The sequence below is a fragment of the Balaenoptera ricei genome, chromosome 7 (assembly GCF_028023285.1).
Source record: "Balaenoptera ricei isolate mBalRic1 chromosome 7, mBalRic1.hap2, whole genome shotgun sequence".
NCBI classification, from domain to species: domain Eukaryota; kingdom Metazoa; phylum Chordata; class Mammalia; order Artiodactyla; family Balaenopteridae; genus Balaenoptera; species Balaenoptera ricei.
Window position 1 is genome coordinate 35,203,390 of NC_082645.1, and position 18,514 is coordinate 35,221,903.

An 18,514-nucleotide genomic window follows, 5' to 3' on the forward strand; every position below is an offset into this window, starting at 1 on the left:
AACGTTTCCACACTATATCTCATAAAGGAATATACTTTGTGCATTACTAACAAAATGCAAAATGGCATGTAAAAAAAATCAAACTTCAACTGGAATTGCAACATGGGCAAATACGTTTAACTGGTGATGGAAACCATTTCTTAAAAAGAAAAATGTTCAGTGTGGATAAGTATTATTTCCTCCCAGCCATCTGTTCATTCCCAATCCCGTGCCTTTGACTCTTCCCTCACACCAGAATGCCCCTCTTCCCAGCTCTTACCATTCTCTTCCTTCAAGGCCCAGCCCAAACTCTGCCTCCTCCACAAAACCTGCCCTGAACCCCAGGGGTATTCACTTCTTTCCACATCCCCACAGCATTGCCACTTACAGGTCTAGAGTACCTATGTTGCTCTGTCATGGATTAAGTTTACCTATCTACACTAAAGTGGAAACCCCCTGAGGACAGAAAATCTTCCTCATCTTTGCCTGCCCTAAAATGCTTAACTGAGTACCTTACACATCAGATTGTAGGTACTTACTAAAGGTTTGTTCAATGAAATTAAAATCCTATTAAACTAAGAAAATGATCAAATACAATGAACTCAACGGGATATATGCTCTAATTTCCTTTCATCACTTCAAATACACTCCTCTGGATTCACCTCCCCATCTCTCCATAACATCCCAGATAAAAATCCTGCTGCTTCTCAGTCATTTTCAAGTGCTGCAAAATATAACCTAGTCCAATTTATACCTTCAGTTTCATATCTTATTCAAACAGTACCCACACACCCTGCCTCAGCCCAGGACAGCCAAGAGAAAGAACAGAATCAGTTTCTTTCAAAATCCTTGCTGGCTCTTTCACTTTTCTCCACTTCCTTTTTCACTTCGTCGTTCCTCCAGATCAGGATAGGCAGAGGAAGAGGGACAAGTGTCCCATGTGCCTACTTCCATGGGGGTTTACTCGACAGCCATGAAACAGGATGATCTGTTATACTTGTGTAATTACTGATAGCTACCTCCTCTCATTCTCAAAGCCCAGCTTGGACAGTACATTTCAGGTCTTCCCAGCAGGGCCGCCTTAAGTTACAGCAAGCAAAGAGGCTGGACCCTCCACGCTGAATAATTCCCTGGTGTGCGGGATGCACTCTCAGGCTGACCTCTTACTATCCCTCCCAAAATTCCCTCACAGGGCAAGCAGCCCTCCTTGGCAGGATCCATTAAGATTACTCAAGCCTGGTTACTTCCCATGGCATCCACTTGGTCCACAAAAAAAAACTTATGCCTTCTCACTACGCTAGATGCAAACGTCAACTCTTTCCACTACTGCTCTCTCACTCAACATGCCATCTCACTGGCTTCCGTCACTCTCCTCCCCTCCAGAAACGAGTCAGTTCAGGAACGCCCCCAAACTCTAGGAAACGTATGCCATGCTCTCTCAAGAACTCTTTGCAAGTTGCCATTGCAGTATCAAGAAACACGATTCTGTAGCTGATTAAACATCCAAACAAGAAATTAAATACCAATCTACCCTCCTGGAAGACATAGCCAAATCCTGGACTGGAAATAAAAGGTCCTTTTGGAAAGAAACAGGGAAATGTCACAGAACTAACTCTCCACTAGATTAACAATTCTTCACTTGAATGACAGTTTTTAAACTCCTCTTCTGATTTCACTTATGTATGCGAAGTGGATGCTGCAATCCTGTTCTCCTTAACTAAGCCCCACATTCCTCTTTAGAATATAAGGATGCTTACTACCCTTTATTTTCAGCGTTGGAGCTTCAGCTGAAATCCTGAAACAAAGAAGTCTTAGTCATCATCCTATCATCTTATGATAGGTGTGATTCCCCTGCATTACATGTACTGCTTACCTATAATAAGGGACACTTCATTTTAAGCAACTCAGTGTGAAATAAAAATTTACCAAAAAAGGGGAGTGGGGAGCTACTGACTAAACATCAAGGGAAAGAAAAAAAGGAGATTCCTCATTTGGTCAAACAAATTATATCTTAGTAGATTAGTATGTTATTTATCCTCAAACACTTCATTTAATTATATATACATTTAGTGAAGAGTCACTGCACAAAATGGAGAATTCCCACTTTAAAATTCAGATTAAAATATATGGTATCTACAACTAAACATTCTGTACAACAATATACAACTTATATGGAGTGTAGTTATAAATCAACTACACTCCAATATAAAATAAAAACATGTTTTTAATTCTGTACAATAGTACAAGGTAATAACAAATCAACTCTATTCTACTGATATCCTTACTCTAGCACCCTTGTCAATCCAAAAAAGGAGTGCTCATCTATGATCTTATCACCTATCACATTTACCATCTCATTCTCTCTTTTGCAATCCACTCATTTCCTGACGTCTACAATAGCCTCAATATCTCCATTCACAAAGTTACCTCCCACTCGCCTCAAGGAAAAGCAGCTTTAACCAGGGACTATGACGTTAGGGGAAAAGGAAATGGGAAAAGAATCCACCTAAATAGTCACTGCTCTACTAAAATAATCACAGGAATGTATGCCTACTACATCTTACCTTACAGTAATCTTTCTTCAAAAGTCTTTTCTGGAGTCTATGAAAGTCAGGTTCACTGTCTTTCTTATGTCCTATAAATATGACTAAAGAAGTCCTATGTAAAACATAGTTTGGGGATAAAAAGATGTAATTGATGAATTCTCAGGACCCTATAAATCCCAATGTTTCGTCATCTCAAAAATCAATTCATAAGACCTCACCACGTGGCAGGATGAGGGAAGATAAAACAAAATAGTCTTCTGACCGTTGACAGAAAACTAGTTTTAAATACCTGGATTTTGGACTTCGCTGGTGGTGCAGTGGTTAAGAATCCGCCTGCCAATGCAGGAGACACGGGTTCGAGCCCTGGTCCGGGAAGATCCCACATGCCGCGGAGCACCTAAGCCCGTGCACCACAACTACTGAGACTGCGCTCTAGAGCCCTCTAGCCACAACTACTGAAGCCCACGCGCCTACATCCCGGGCTCCGCAACAGAGAAGCCACTGCAATGAGAAGCCCACGCACCACAACGAAGAGCAGCCCCCGCTCGCTGCAACTAGAGAAGAGCCTGCATGCAGCAATGAAGACCCAACACAGCCAAAAATAAATTTTAAAAACTGGATTTTCTTCTTCTCCTGATTACATTCAAGTCAATTATTGGCCCAAGAACCATCTAAAAGACTAACACAGGTGCTTGTCTGAAATAATGTTCTCAAATCCCAACAAACAGCACTTCCTTTCTGCAATTCACTTTTTTTCATACTCATTTTTGAGACGTCTTCTCTATTTCAGTAAGTACAGGTGAAATTAGAATAACTGTAACCTATCAAGCTATAGCTATGCATCCTTCTGTATATTTTGAAAAAAGTTTAGGAAAAAATAATAATTGCAATCTACAAAGGGATCTATCTATTGTCTCCTCCCCTTCATGGAAGGCTTCCAGAAGATGACAGTGGAATTCCTGATTTGAGTGGTCTACCAATGTTAAATCCATGTATTTCTTATTAAATATATCTTATGTATAAAGTAAAAGTGTTTTGCTGCTCTATTTAAACAAACACACACACACAATCATAGTCTTTCCTAAAATGCCTTATATTTGAAAATGGGAAAGTTTTCCAAATATTAATCACAACGATCCAAAATAAAATCTGCAGGGCAGTTCAATTATGGCACAATAAATGAATGACAGAGCATTTTATTTCAAAATCCTTGAGTGTTAGGATCTGAACATCTATAAGAACATCCCTTTCATTCCAGATTCAACAGTTTAAGGCATTCAAATGTTACAACACACCTGTCCCTCAGTTATAGGCATTGCTTCAATGAAAAACTAGCTTAAAAACCATGAAATCAACTTCATATGACTCTGATCACTTATCTGACTTATAAATTAGATGTGTGTAACTATTCAGCAATCTGCAAATCTTCCTAGCAGGATGGCTATGTTAGTTGCACTGCACTCTGACCAAAAATGTGCAATAGTAGCAGTGGCACACTGACAAACTGATTAGTATAGGCCTTAAATAAAGATTTCAAGGTAAGTCATGAGGAAATCTTTTTCTGTTTGTAGATGAGCTGTATGAACTATATAAAATGTAATCTATGTTTTACATCCTCGGCTGCCAGAGTTTTTGTTGAACGCTAGATGAAAAAAATGTTGAAGACTCACTGAGGAAAAAAATGGGATTCAACTTTGAGAGAATCCACCCACCTCATTTCCCAGCACTGCTTTCAAATCCTCTGTAACTGGTATAAATAGATGTATGCCAAAAGCAGAGGCTCTAACCAAATAAAACAGTGACTTGGTTCAGAGAGTACTTTGATGTTCCAGTTTTCTTGTGATTCAATAGTTCTAGAAAATACATATGTTTATTTCCAGTTCACATCTGCTTGTTAAATCATTTTAAGTGAATTTATTTAATAGGTCTGAAGACATTAATTTATTAATAGTTAGTAGTAGTTAGTATTAACTTATAATACTATGTTCTATGCACATTAATACTGTAGAATACAATTTTCTACTTACTATTGATTTCAGTAGCCTACACAAAAGGATATTTTCCTAGAAAATTCTGGGAGCAGTAGCTTTTTGCAAATAGAAGCATATTTTAAACACTCTAGGGGAGAGCAAAATTTCAAAAATCCCCCAAACAAAACTTCCATGTGAAATCATAGTCCTTAAATTAACGTTTTTAGGTTAATTTTTTTAGGTTAAGCAGATGTTTCTCTTTACAATGTTACCCTTAGTGTAAAAAAGCCCAATACTAAAAGGTGGTAACTGTAATACATTAAATCCATCAACAGACAGGATCTTTAAAGTCTCATTACCAAAGCAATCACCATGTGTCACTATGGAATGATAATGCATTACACATTCCCCAAGTAAAGATCAAATTTACTTGAACCACCTCCACCAAAAAAATCATTTTTATTTAGTCATGCAGTCCTTGGAATCACAGTAGGGCTCGATGCCATATTGGTGTCACATTCTGCCAGTCATCCAAAGAATATGCCAGCCTTCTTTCTCAACTTCTCTGTCTACTAGTGCATCACTGGACCCAGCAGGCAGTTCACCCAGACAATCTCAGTAACGGATTTTGGCTCTCTGTGCATAATAGATGACAATCTTTATGAAGTATCCAGTTTGTCTTATAGCTGAGAGATTTGAACCTGCTGCAGATGTCACATCTAAATTCTTGAACGGATTTGTATCAGTGTCACCTATAAAACAAGACAGTGTCACCAACAGCATTGTCCTAGAGAACATCTGTTTCAGTAATGCTAATACGCTTTCTGCATCATAACTGATAGTCATTTATTTGCCTAAAACAAGGATCAGAGCCTGTGGCCCAAAATTCAGTCCATTACCTGTTCTTACACAGCCATGATCTAAGAATGGATTTTGTATTTTTTAATGGATGAAAAGTTTTTTTAAAAGACCAATATTTTGCGACATATGAGAATTACATGAAATTCAAATTCCAGTCTCCATAAACAAAGTTTCATTGGAACATAGCTACTCATTCATTTATGGATTTTTCTACGGCTGCTTTCACACTACAATGGCAAACTTAACAGAGACCATAATCATCCATAAAGCCTAAAATATTTACTATCGGGTGCTTTAAAAAAGAAGTTTACTGACTCCTAGCCTAGAGAATATTGAGTAGGTAGGTAATATGATGCCTAGTGTCTGTTGCATGAAGAACATGAGTGTAATGACCCAGTTGTTCCCCTGCCTTACTCCCATCCATTGCTTTAACAAATATTTCTTGGGCAGGTCTGTCACTCCACTACAGACAGCTAGCTATGGTCACTCTGCTTCCCACTTTGGCTCAGCCTTGCCTCAATCCAAGGGGTCAAAAAATGCCCTTGAGCAGAAAGAAGACAAGCTCAACTTCAGGTCAAATTCTAGTTCTCCCCAGTTGGCCTCGTCTGTGTGCACAGGTTCTCCTGGTTCTCGATTTCTGCTTTATATCCACCATTCCCCATAACAGGCTTCCTGTATGGATACCACACTTAAAAGTCTATATTTCCTACCACAGACCCTAAGGCAGCAGGCTGAGTCACAGCATTCTTTGACTGAACTGTGCCAGCTGATCACCAGTTCTACCCCTGCCCTAACAGCCACCCTGTAACGTGAATTTGTTTGGGGCCCTTGTGAACAGCTTGCATATTCCAACACCCTCCTGGCTTCCACTGCTCTTCCTGATTATGAATGCCCCTGGAGTTCAGCATTTCCTTTTACATTCAAACCTCTGGTCTATAAATCTATGAGTTCAACCTTCCCAACTGGCTTGTCGTTCTATTTCTTGAGTTCAGTTCATACAATAACCAAACATAAGAGCACAACACAACAAAACTCTATACATATGGATTTCCCAACCTAGGACTACCCATCCCTTATTTTTTTAGCAACTGCTGCAAAAGGGTATCTATCACCTGCAAGCAGTATCTAGAATGTCCCTTCTTCTTCTTCTTCCCTCCACCATTGCTGGTTGGCCCGAAGTTTCTACACCTGCTTCACCTGAGAGGGTTACTCACCACCCTTTCTACCCACCTGGGGTGCCTAGGATAACCTGAGTCTCTTGAGCATTGCTTCAGAATGTCTCTCTTGCTTCTATTAAAGCTTTAGCACTCCTGTTTCTATTCTAAGTGGGAAAAGGGGGTTTCTTGCCACTGTTGGACTGCAATGGAGTAATTTATTTGGCTAGACTTCTAGGAGTCAGAATATAATTCCCCAAAGAAAGATGTTAATAATCCACAGTGAGGCTCTGCCCATAGTATCAATGGCACTATGGAACCCATCTGTAATTCATATTATATTGTTGGCAAATAACTAATTCACAAACACATTCACAAGTTGTGGACTGACCATCTAGAAAATAGCTATGAAATGTCAGGAAGACTTCACAGCAGACAGATTAGCCTAGTGTAAAGACTTCAGAGAAAATGGCAGTTTATTTTCAGCAAAATGAATTTCACTACAACCCTGAAGTAGCCTGCCATGGTGAACAGCGCTTAAAACTGCATGAATAGCTCGCAACCAAAAGAGTGGTATCAAGAATGAATTCGCTGATGAAGTGACCATTAACCATGATCTCAATTCTGGGTAGCAACAATATAGGTAGCATCGATCTTAAATAAAAATGAAAATCTTCTTTAAAAACACACACAGGAACCTTCTGCCTACTTGGAGAATGACACAGAACTCCATCCAGTGACATATCATTACAACCAGGAAAAGAAACTAGAGGTATGTAGTCCATATTCCAAAGAGATACACAAAACAATAAAACTTTAGAATTTTGTTCATGTGATGAATCTAGCCACCATTCCTTAAAGAAATAGTTCTCTAACTTCTTAGTATCAGGCCTCCTTTGTGTTCCTGAAAATTGAGGACTCCCAAGAGCTTTTGTTCATATGCGCTATAATTATCAATATTTACCATATTAGAAATTAAAGGCGAAAATTTTAACTATTTATTCATTTCAAATTTTTTTAAAGCGTGATTTATAATTTTAAAATTGATATAAGAGATGCAACACAATTGAGCTGATTCTCCCATCCATGGGACATTTAGGTTGTTTCCAGTTTTTCACTATTATAAAATGATGTCATAGATCTATAAATATTAACATGAAAAAAGATTTGCTCTGTAGTGTTAACAGGGAAAAAAAATCAGGTTATAAAATGGCATTTAGTTTGCTATCTTTTTTTGGTGAAAAAAATATGCAACTTTGAACAGATGTTTATCAAAGCACTTGTTTCGGTGAATTGTTAGTACCTGAAAATGCAGACATCTATCTCCCTACCTAGACTGAGTTCCTGCAGGTGGAAACTGCTTATTCACAGACACTCTGCAAGTATTTGTTGAATGAAATAGAATATTTTCCATTTCTAGAATGTGCAAGACAATGATTAAGTTCCAGTTTTGTGACAAAATATGTTCTGCTTTCCTCTGATTCATTTTAAATGTTTAATGACATTTAGTATGAGAATATATTTTATGAAAAATTACTTTATTATACAAAAAAAAGCTTAGTGATAAAAATAATACTGTTTTACAACTTTTACAAATTTCTTTCATGTCTAACTTAATAGATGACAGCTGGATTCTCATATCTGCTTCTACATTCAATCTGTTGTGATACATTGTTTTGATTGAACTACATGAAAAAAAAATAGCCCCACACAAATATGCAGTGAGAAAAAAGAAAGTATATGTTAATATCATTTTCAGATAACTGTGGATGTTCTTCTTTGATACCACACCAAAACTTGACAAGTAGGAGTTTATGGGTTAGCTGTAATATGAAATCTAATATCACATAAGCTTTTTGTATTCTGTTACTTGCTTTTTATAAGGATATTTTACCATAATTTTGTAACACTGATCACTTTGAAAATATTGGTTCATTGAGTTATATAAATATGGAAAATCTTGACATAATTAATTAATACCATAGCAAAAACTCACATTCATAATATCACCACCCATCCCATCAAAAAACTCTTTAAGTACTGGGAAGCTGACAAGAGCACAGCAGTTGACTTAAGTTTTCCAAAATTTTAATTTTCACTAGAAAGCTCAAATTTTATCATCAGCAACAAATATTGTCTATTGTTTTGCCATGAAGTGACAAGTCTCACTGTGTTCATTTTCAAGAAAATGACTGCCAAATACCTAAGTCTAAATAATCCTAGTTTGTCTGGTACTCATTCTTTCAAGTAAAAATGATGTTTCATGCAAAATACGGCTAGCTCAGCTCACAACTCAAAAGAACACATAAGGGTTTTCCTTGAGACAAACAATGTACTCTGGATATGTAGCAGAAGTGCCTTCTGCATATTTCCTATCTCATCACATAGAATATTAAAACAATGCATTCAAGGGTCAAGATTTAATAAAACTAATAATTTTTACTGCTTCATTAAGGACACTCAAGTAAAACTGGCTTTTTGAGGTTTTTTTTTTTTTTTACAGTGAATGCATGGTAGTGAACAATACAATGATTACTAGTACACCCTGGTGCCACTGCCATTTAATATCTACTAAGATAACCACAGTTTTACCCACTATTCCTTTAGTATCAGCAGGGCAAATGTAAAAACACTGGAAAAGGCAAACAGTTAGTATTACTATAAAAATAGTTTTAACCTAATGGACCCCCTGAAAGGGTCTCAGTGACCCCAAAAGGCCTGTATACCACAACTTGAGAACTACTGCTGTCTTAAAGAAACATTGAAAGCTAATGAATGATAACCTGCCATACCCAAATCCATAGTAAATATCCCCCAACATAAAAAATATATTAAATATCTGTATGAATTCTTTCATTTTGACTCAAAATTGGTCCAATCTGTTCTGAAACTGAATGAATAATAATATAAATAACAGTAGCAATTAACATTCAATGAGTTCTTACATGTATTATCTCATTTAATACTCATAATAACTCTATTAATTCTCTCACATATTCATGTTACAGATGAGGAAGCTTGAGGTCCAGAGAAGTAAAGCCACTTTTCCAAAGTCATAATAACAATTATCAGTATTTATGGATTCCAGCTTTACTCAATATTTGGCGTACCTCATCTCTTAAGTCTTAACAACCTTTTTATTATCTTTTTTTCCCTATTTAACTCTTTAAACTTTAATACACATTTTACAGATGAAAACTTTTAATCAAAAAAGTAAAGAACCCTGCCCAAGGTTACCCAAATGTTAGATCATCTATATTCAAATCCAAGTCTGTCTTACTCCAGCAAGTACACTCCACATTCTGCTTAGCTATGTGGTATATCACATATCGGTATATCCTTTGTATATAAATAGACTGATGGTTGCAAAAGTCTTACGTAGTTTTAAAAGAGAAAGAGAAAAACAAATATCGTATATTAGCGCATATATGTGGAATCTAGAAAAATGGTATAGATAAACCGGTTTGCAAGGCAGAAATAGAGACACAGATGTAGAGAACAAACGTATGGACACCAAGGGGGGGAAGGCCAGGTGCGGGTGGGTTATGAATTGGGAGATTGGGATTGACGTATATACACTAATATGTATAAAATAGATAACTAATAAGAACCTGCTGTATAGCACAGGGAACTCTACTTCACTTTTCTGTACAGTAGAAACTAACTCAACATTGTAAAACAACTCTACCCCAATAAAAAATAAAAATTAAAAAAAATAAAGACATAAAAATAAATAAATAAATAAATAAATAAAACATATATAATAGCAAAGCAGTTATAGAAATAAAAGAAAAACAAAGTCAACTGTGCAAGACCTCTATTTGGAATAATTCTTGCTTATTTGACTATCTCTGTTATCAAATGGAACTAAACCTACTTTTTAAAATCGTGTATGATGCAGATAAATAGTTCATTAATTCACATTATTAAACACTTATCTGCACATGACAACAAATCCATACAGCTAAGATTACTCTTTAAAAAAAGCTCAATAAACTAAGCTGATATTCTTCCTATATTACAGATGAGGAAACTGAAACCCAGAGAAGTAACTAACTTCCCCCAAAGACATGCTGTTCATCAATGGTACAGAGTCAAAATCAGTTTGGACTGACCCTGAAGCCTAAGCTCTTCAATCACATTGCCTGCATGTATTTAAGAAGGTCTCAGGCAGTGAACTAGAAATTGCTCACAAGGTCTGTATACAGAGCTTGCTGATATCATATCCACTCTACCCAAGGCAATCATGATATGAATCGTCTTGTATCTCAAAGACCAAGAGGTGAAAAGGAAGCTGGTGATGCTGAAAATAAAAAGCCATGTTCTGAGGTGGTTTAAGTAAAGCATCTATAGGTAATGCTAAAGAAAGAAGTAAAATTCACTTAGAGGTGTCAGATAGCACACACCTCTGCTGCTAAGATGAGTTTACCTCTGTTTAAACAAAACATACCAAAAAAAAAAAACCAAAGCCTAGAGGAAAATGTCACCACAGCTACACAGACTACCTACAGATTGCACAATAACTTTCAGACGCCAGGAGCCCAGGAATGCTGCAAACCTTAGTAAATGGCAGCAGAAATCATTTTCCTAAAACACCTGAATCAATCACAAAAATTTTCATTTCAAGTTAGGATTTGCAAAGGCCAGGGGTTATGCCCCAATGTTTCTTTCTATTTCAAGGGCTTACAGTGCAAACTGCTGCTTAAATATTAAAGCCCAAGGGGGACAGGAAAAGAATCAAGGTTTATCCAGCTCAATTCACCTTCACAACTTGTTGCAACAACTTGCAGGAAAACATCTTGAGACTGGACAGAGGAGTGTGGCTTTAATTTCAAATCAAGTGTATTCTCAAGGAGTCCCCAAACACACTTGACGTTTGACAGGAAGGTGACAAAATGGGAGGCTGTGGTGTACCTCCTAAAAGGGCAGGCAGTACAGGCGAGAGATGAGCAATTATACTTGTCACAGAATACGATATTCTGGATTCCCTCTGTGGCAAAGGAAAAAAAAATTATAGAGCAAACTTTACCTCCTCCATCAATGATTCCCAGCATGACCAAAAAGAATCAGAATCTAGTAATGTAAAACCAGCTGACAGATATATAGAAAAAAAAAAAAATCAAGATTGAGGTCATGTCCCTTGACATGCATCATTTACACTAAGGATTCCCCCACTTATCTGAACTAATTTCATGTACCTCATTTCATTCAGATAATTGAAGTTTTCCTCTTAGAACTGTAAAGTGTTTACCTCAACATAATTAGTAAACTATCCACTTCAAAATGCCACTACAAAAATTACCTCCCCCTCCTCTCTATACATAAATGTATACTCCACTATCCTTAAAAGTATGAGATTTTGGCCTTCATGGGGAATGTAGTTCAACAGTCCTCTTTAAAAAATTAGCACAAGAAATTCTACACGAAAAGTTATGGTCATTACTTTTTTAATAGGTGTCTGCATTACTTGTTAAAGACATGGTAATTTGGGTATTCAATACATGACTACTGTTCTGAAACCAAATTAAAGGTTTAGACTACTAAAGAGTTTGATAACTTTCCTCAATACAATAACTGGGATTGTATGGAGAACAAAATCAAAGAGCTCTCTCTTTTTTATGAGCAGGCATTTAAGGGCCTTTTAATGAAAATTTACTCTTTAGTATATAATTACTAATGCACAAAAATAGGGCCATTAAATTCACTTCTTTATAGTGCCATAAAACTTCTATTTGTAAGAAATATCAAATAATATACATTTAATCAAACTCCAGAAAAACAGAAATGTGCAACACCTAACAATACATGGTGAAAATTATATACTTTTTCTTCTTAAATAAACTCTCTGCCAGATGATTAATGATGCTATTTTGTATGTGGATATGCTTATAATTTAAAATATACAGACCCCCTAGTACTTATGATGGCAATGAAATGTCTGAACTTCTTGTATGAATTCTCAATTTCTATATGAAAATTGGTTTCCCATACTGATAACATACTATTGATTATATCCAATCAGTATTTATTTATCACCTGTTATGTGCCAGGTACTGTACTAAGTGCTGACACCGACAGGAACAGCACAAATTCGGTCCCAACACTTGGGGTACACACAATCTAGAAAGAAAGACAGATAATGAACAAATGTGCTATGGGAAAGTATAACAGATACTTGGTCAAATGAAAGCTCAAAACTGAGAGAAAACCTGGGTAGAAAATCAAACACCTGAAAATAATTAGTTACCACTGAAATTGGATAAAAATCACCCAGTAAGTAACTCAGCGATGAAGGCAGAGAACCAAGAGCAGGGTAGTCAGGAAGGGGATCTACGTAATGACTGGATGACCAGGGTGTCCTAGCGTCAGATGCAAATGAAAGTTGACCCTCAAAAAAAGCTGAAATTATAACACCCAAAGAGCCCAGCTCTCAGCTGTCCTGTCCTCAGTATCTGAGAAGTCAATCCAGTGAGTGTGAGTCTGAGAAGCAGTATCAAAGTATCTTGACTCTGCTAGTTCTGCCCCAGTTGAACTAGGACCCCACCGTCCACCATGGACAAGACCAGGTCCAAGTTCCCTGAGGGGAGGGAGGATGGCGAGGAGAGGGAGAGTTCTTGAGCAGGCTCAAGACAAGGTTCCAGGTCCACAAGGGATCTGGAATACAAAAAGGAATAATAAAAGAAATATATCAACTCTATGGATTATTTTATGCTAAGGAAATACTGCAGAACTGCTTTACTTTTAAAAATAAATACTCAAAAAAACTGTAATCTTGAGTTTAAATGACTTAAGTGTGACCTTCAAGTGGAGAAAATGACTAGACATTCTCACTAATTCTTATCAATTGTCTGATTCTATAACCTAATTCCATCTAAATCTATATTAATATATTCTAGATGCTTCACACATACTTCCCTAAAATGTTTATGCCATGTATTTCAAGACTCCTGATGAGTGAAAGCATTTTTCAAAATGAGAATCTCGTTTTGAAACTCAGTCAAAGTGAGTACATGCCAAGGATATAATAAGACACCATACCTCTGTGAGCAATGGATGCTGAGGGCACCAGAGTAATTCCAGATCCCACCTCCTGAAGAGGCTGGGGATCTTAAGGTATTTTCAGTCTTAAAAATCAATTCAAGAAGTGGGTGGAAAAGACAGAACAGGGAGTGGGTGGGCCAGGTAGCCTGGGACTGACACAGGAACCAGCAATGATAGATATGAAATTATTTGCTCCCTACAAATTAAGCACTATCATACTCTACTGTACAATTGTTTTCAGTAATAGTGTCAGGAGGGGAAAAAAAAAAAATGCATGTAGTCCGAAGATGATGTCCCTATGAAAACTATTATTCATATAACTCAACATACTCAAATAGGAATCACACTACGGAAACAGCCCTGCATTTGCCCAAACATTACTTGCCAAGGCTATTCAAAGGGCGGAGTGGTGGTACTTTCCAAAAGAAACGCTTGAAAAAGCTCCTCAGTAATTTTTTTTAATAAACAAAGCACACTATAATAATCTATTAAAGAAAGAGAATATAAGCCTAAGGGAAAAAGAAAATACAGTAAGGTTTGTTTGGTTTGGGGTTTGTTTGTTTGTTTGTTTCAGTATCACCACCATAAAGCACAAGGCATCAGCCAAAACTGTTTAAAATATCATTTCAGGACAGCTTACCACAGGAGTCTGAACTCCAAAAGTCATGTTGCTTCCAGAAGTCTATGCACTGAAAAATATATCTTTATAAAGTGAAACCAAGGCCTTAAAATGTGGCGTACAGTAACAATTAGGGTCATTCAATTCACGTTCTCAAACTTCGCTCCCGTGGAAAATTTGTATTATTTTAGCTCAACTGAGGTGTCCTATCAAAAAATTTAAATAATGGTGTCCTTTCCCAATTTCACAGTGGGTAATGCATGTTAAAGAACAAAATTCTCAATGTTAAACTCTTGCCTCAATTTATCTAAAATATTAGATACCTGCTACCTCTTTCAATATTGGAATTCAGCCTAACAGAGTATCTATTCAACACAAAAACGGAAATGAGGTATTTCAAGTTTATAATATCATGATTCATGACTTCCAAGCACTCTGCTACCTTCTTAAATTCGATTAAGCCCAACAAAACCACAGGCATTACAAAGTACACTTCGCTTGACATGAAGCATACAAAGATGAATAAAACACAGCCCACCTCACATGAAGCCACACCAGGGAAAATGCACACAAGCCAAAAAGTATCTACTAAACACCTGCAGTAAACACTGGAGTGGGAGATGCAAAGAATTCACCCTACCCCAGCAAGGACCTGGGGACTTCTGCATTGAGGACCACTAACAAAAGGGATGCTGAGGATGCTGGAATTCGATGACTACATGTGTATAGGACCTTTCTTCCTAATTAATATCAAGGTTACATACACCATAACCCTAGGACTCTTGCAATGCCAGTCTCCTGGAATTCACACAGACTATCTGAATCAAGAATATGAATAAACATTCTCGAAATGAAAATCGTTACTAAATTCAAACAAACTGGAAAGTACTGTTTCAACTGATAAAATGTAAAGATTGCCTAAATATAATTTGTGTCATTTGATCTAGTGACTCCAAATCACAAACTAAGGCATATACTTAAAACACCGGGAAAAAATTCAAAGTTAGTAATTACTTGGCTTTTTTTTTTTTAAGACATCAAAATCAAAACAAATTTTGGTACAAAAATATCCATTGGGGAGGTATGAATTATCTACCTAAGTGTTCGGTTAAGTCAACTAGTTTATTCAGTTCATGTTAAATCTCTTCGGGAAACTTGGATTATTTTCACTCTGCAAAATAATAGGGTTGCAATAAATTAATTATTAATAATAATTAACAATTAAGTGCTTAAGTTCCTCACAAACAGAAAATTCTGTACTTCTGCAGTCTGTCAGATTAAGACGTCACCACGGTTTCAAAACAGGAGTAAAAAAGCCTTAACTTCTCAAATTGGTAATGCTATAAAATTCAGTTTCCTACCTTACCTCAGTATCACGGTTCACATTTTACCTACCCAGTTTTCAAGTTCGTCAAAGAAAGTTTCATGACTCAAAGGGTACTCCTCCCACCCTCAATACTAAAACTGTTTCTTAAATACAAGATCCTAAGGAAAATATATAATGAAATATATAATATATAATGAAAGGCAGTGAGCTGTGACTCTATTCCACATCAAACCTGGAATGCACTAATTAAAATTCAATATTACACTTGGTATGTGGGTTCCTACATGAAACTCCTGCCATGCTCTAGCTTCAGGTTAAACAGGTTAACAGAATCCAATAAAATGGCTCTATTGAATTATACTGGATTTCTTTTCAGCAGCTCCTTTACCTGACCATTCTGTTGAGCTTTAAAATCAACTTCAGGGGTAGCACCCAATAACCAAGGAGAGCCACGGCTCACGGGGGCTGCATTCTGCAACCCACCTCGTGTGGAAAATCACCGTCAACGCACGTTTTCCATTTCAAACTGTGATACAGGTGGAGGAAAAAGTGTAAAGCCTTCTCTTTGAACCTCCCATCACACTGCCTCCAGGCGCTAACTTAAGAATTATCTCAAAGACAATGTAATGCAGTACAGTTCTCAGAAGACTCTAAAAGTTGCCTTTGCCAGAGAGGGGAGACCAAAAAAAAAACTCCCTCGAGACTAAAGGTTAAATTAACGTAGTATTTCAACCTCGCTGTTGGGTACACGGCTGGATTTACAGGACAAATTCAGAGAACGTTGCCTCCCCAAACAGACTGCCTGGGTCCTGATTAAAATAAGTATATGCAGGATCGTCAGAGGAGGGAAGGGGGCGGGGAGAGCGCAAAGTGAGTGAGGTCTTTAGCCTCCGCTGACTAAGGGGCTGCTGAGGTCAGGAGAGTTAGGGCGATAATGGGGCCAGGCGCAAAGGGTCCTTCAGGAAGACCTGGCGGCGCGCGTCGCGAGGGACCACTGGCCCGGCAGTCTCGTGGTCGGCAAGGAGGCCCCTCCGCTCCTCGGGCCAAGGCCGGGAGCCCGGCCCCCCTCCTCCCCGCGAGAAGGCGACGCGCCCCCAGCCACCCTCACCGGCCGCGCGACGAGGCGGCTGCGGCGCGCTGGCTGCGGGAAGCCGGCCCGCAAGGCGCGCAGAACCCAAGAAAAGGAAGTCAGAAAATGGCCAGCGCGCAGCAAGACTGAGACACAGCAGCCGGGGTGCCCGGCTCAGGGCGCGGGGCGGACGGCGGCCCCGCGAGCGCAGCGCGTGCGCCCGGGAAGCGCGCCGCCCGCGCGGCCCTCAGCTCCGCCCCCCGGCTCCCCGCGCCGCCGCCGCCGCAGCCCCTCTGGGAACTCCAAGCCGCGCGGCCCCGCGAGGCGGGCGCCAAGGAGGGGAGGGGCCGCGCTCCCCGCCTCCCCGCCGGCCCGCGCGGCTCCCCAGCCCGGAGCCTACTCACCTCCTCCTCCTCCTCCTCCTCCTCCTAGTCTCTCCCTCCTGGCCACCAGCGCGGCCCAGCCGGCGACGCGCTGACGCCGTGCCCCTCCCCCGCGGCCGCCGCCGCCGCCGCCGCCGCCGCCGCCGCCGCCGCCGCCGCCCCGCCCGGCCCGCGGCCGCAGCGGCCTCGGGACACGTCAGGCGCAGGCCCCGCCTCCCGGCCCGCCCACGCGCTCACCACTCCGCCCCCTGCGCGGCCAGGTTGTTGCGGGTCCCTGACTCAGCAGACGCTCCCGCCTTCGCCAGCAGCGACACCTCGGCTCTCGACCCCCGAGCCTCTCCTCACCTGCCCACTGCCCTAGGGCCTCACTTCTCCTCCCACCTCCCCGCGCGCCCTTCCCCATCTCTGGTCAGCACCCGCGTCTTTCCCTTAAGCTTGTTTATACTCTTTTCCCTAATCCCTAGTCTGGTTGTAAGCTTGCATTGGTGCCTTCTCCTTCCTTCTAGATCTTCGCTGCTCACTAGGTCAGCCTCGGTTTCCCCCTGCAGTTTTCCCGCCTGTCCTTTCTCTCCCCGGTCTCCGTTCCCCTCCCTGGCCTGCTGGAGCCACGTACCCGGCTTCTTCCCTGCCACTGCTACCTGCTGTGCGGCTCGCACCTCCTAGGCACCTGCTTGGCCAACGCGTCCTAATTTCCCTCCCCCAGGTCCCCTCAGAACCCTCTGGACAGGCTCGTTCCTTCCTTTACCTACATTTTGAGCGTCCTTTCTGTTCTCACTACTCCAAATACTTCATATGCAGTTTGGGAGTTAATGGTATGTGCGCAGCTCCACTCGCCTCAAGAGAGTCACTCAAGTAGTTAAAAATCACAAAGCAGAGCGATAGCAGTGGTGACAATCTTTGACTTTCATCGTTCCCATCCATACTTTCTCTGAGATAAAATGTCAATTGACACAATTTCTATTGGGTCTTACAGTGCACAAATTTTGCCTGTTTTTTCCCTGCAACCTAATCTCACTTCAGTTCTTTTATTTATAAAATTCATAGTCTGTAGAAAGAGCACCAGGATCTTTTAGGTCTCTCGTTTTCTTACCTGTAAAAGGAGGAATTTGTTTCTTCGACATTTAAGTTTCTGTGATTCCGAATCAAAGGATTTTGTATTTGGAAGGAGCTTGTGGGTTAAATGAGTCAGAAGAAGGCAAAACATGCAAATGTAACTAGAAGTCTGGTAAACTTCATTTTTAAAACTGCAACTTGGAAGAGTTAGGTTGTGATGTGGAAATGAGTTGAGAGACATACCAAAATAAGGGAAACTGATTAGGCCTTTAAAGTTACATCCACAAGTTGCTTTAAATTATGTGAGTAAACATATTATCCTTAGATTGAAGAATTAAAACTATCTTCCATTCTAAACAAAATCCGGGCTCTATGAAGACTATAAAATGATCAATTCACCATTAGTAAAAAAGGATTCAATTATAAAATCCATATTTTAAATTGGAAATTAACCATGTAGATTAAGGGAAGCTTTTTTTTTTTAAATTTTATCTATTTATTTATTTTTGGCT

At 39.4% G+C, this 18,514-nt stretch overlaps 1 protein-coding gene across 13 annotated transcripts in view; it reads right to left on the bottom strand.

Moving 5' to 3' along the window:
* Nucleotides 1-17,053, bottom strand: part of GTDC1 (glycosyltransferase like domain containing 1) — a 453,605-nt gene extending 436,552 nt beyond the window's left edge. For all 13 annotated transcript variants that reach the window (XR_009504185.1, XR_009504184.1, XM_059927776.1 and 10 more), the window contains exon 1: nt 16,971-17,053. The gene's annotated coding sequence lies outside the window, so the exon portion shown is untranslated. The remainder of the gene's footprint in view (nt 1-16,970) is intronic.
* Nucleotides 17,054-18,514: the final 1,461 nt, after the last annotated feature.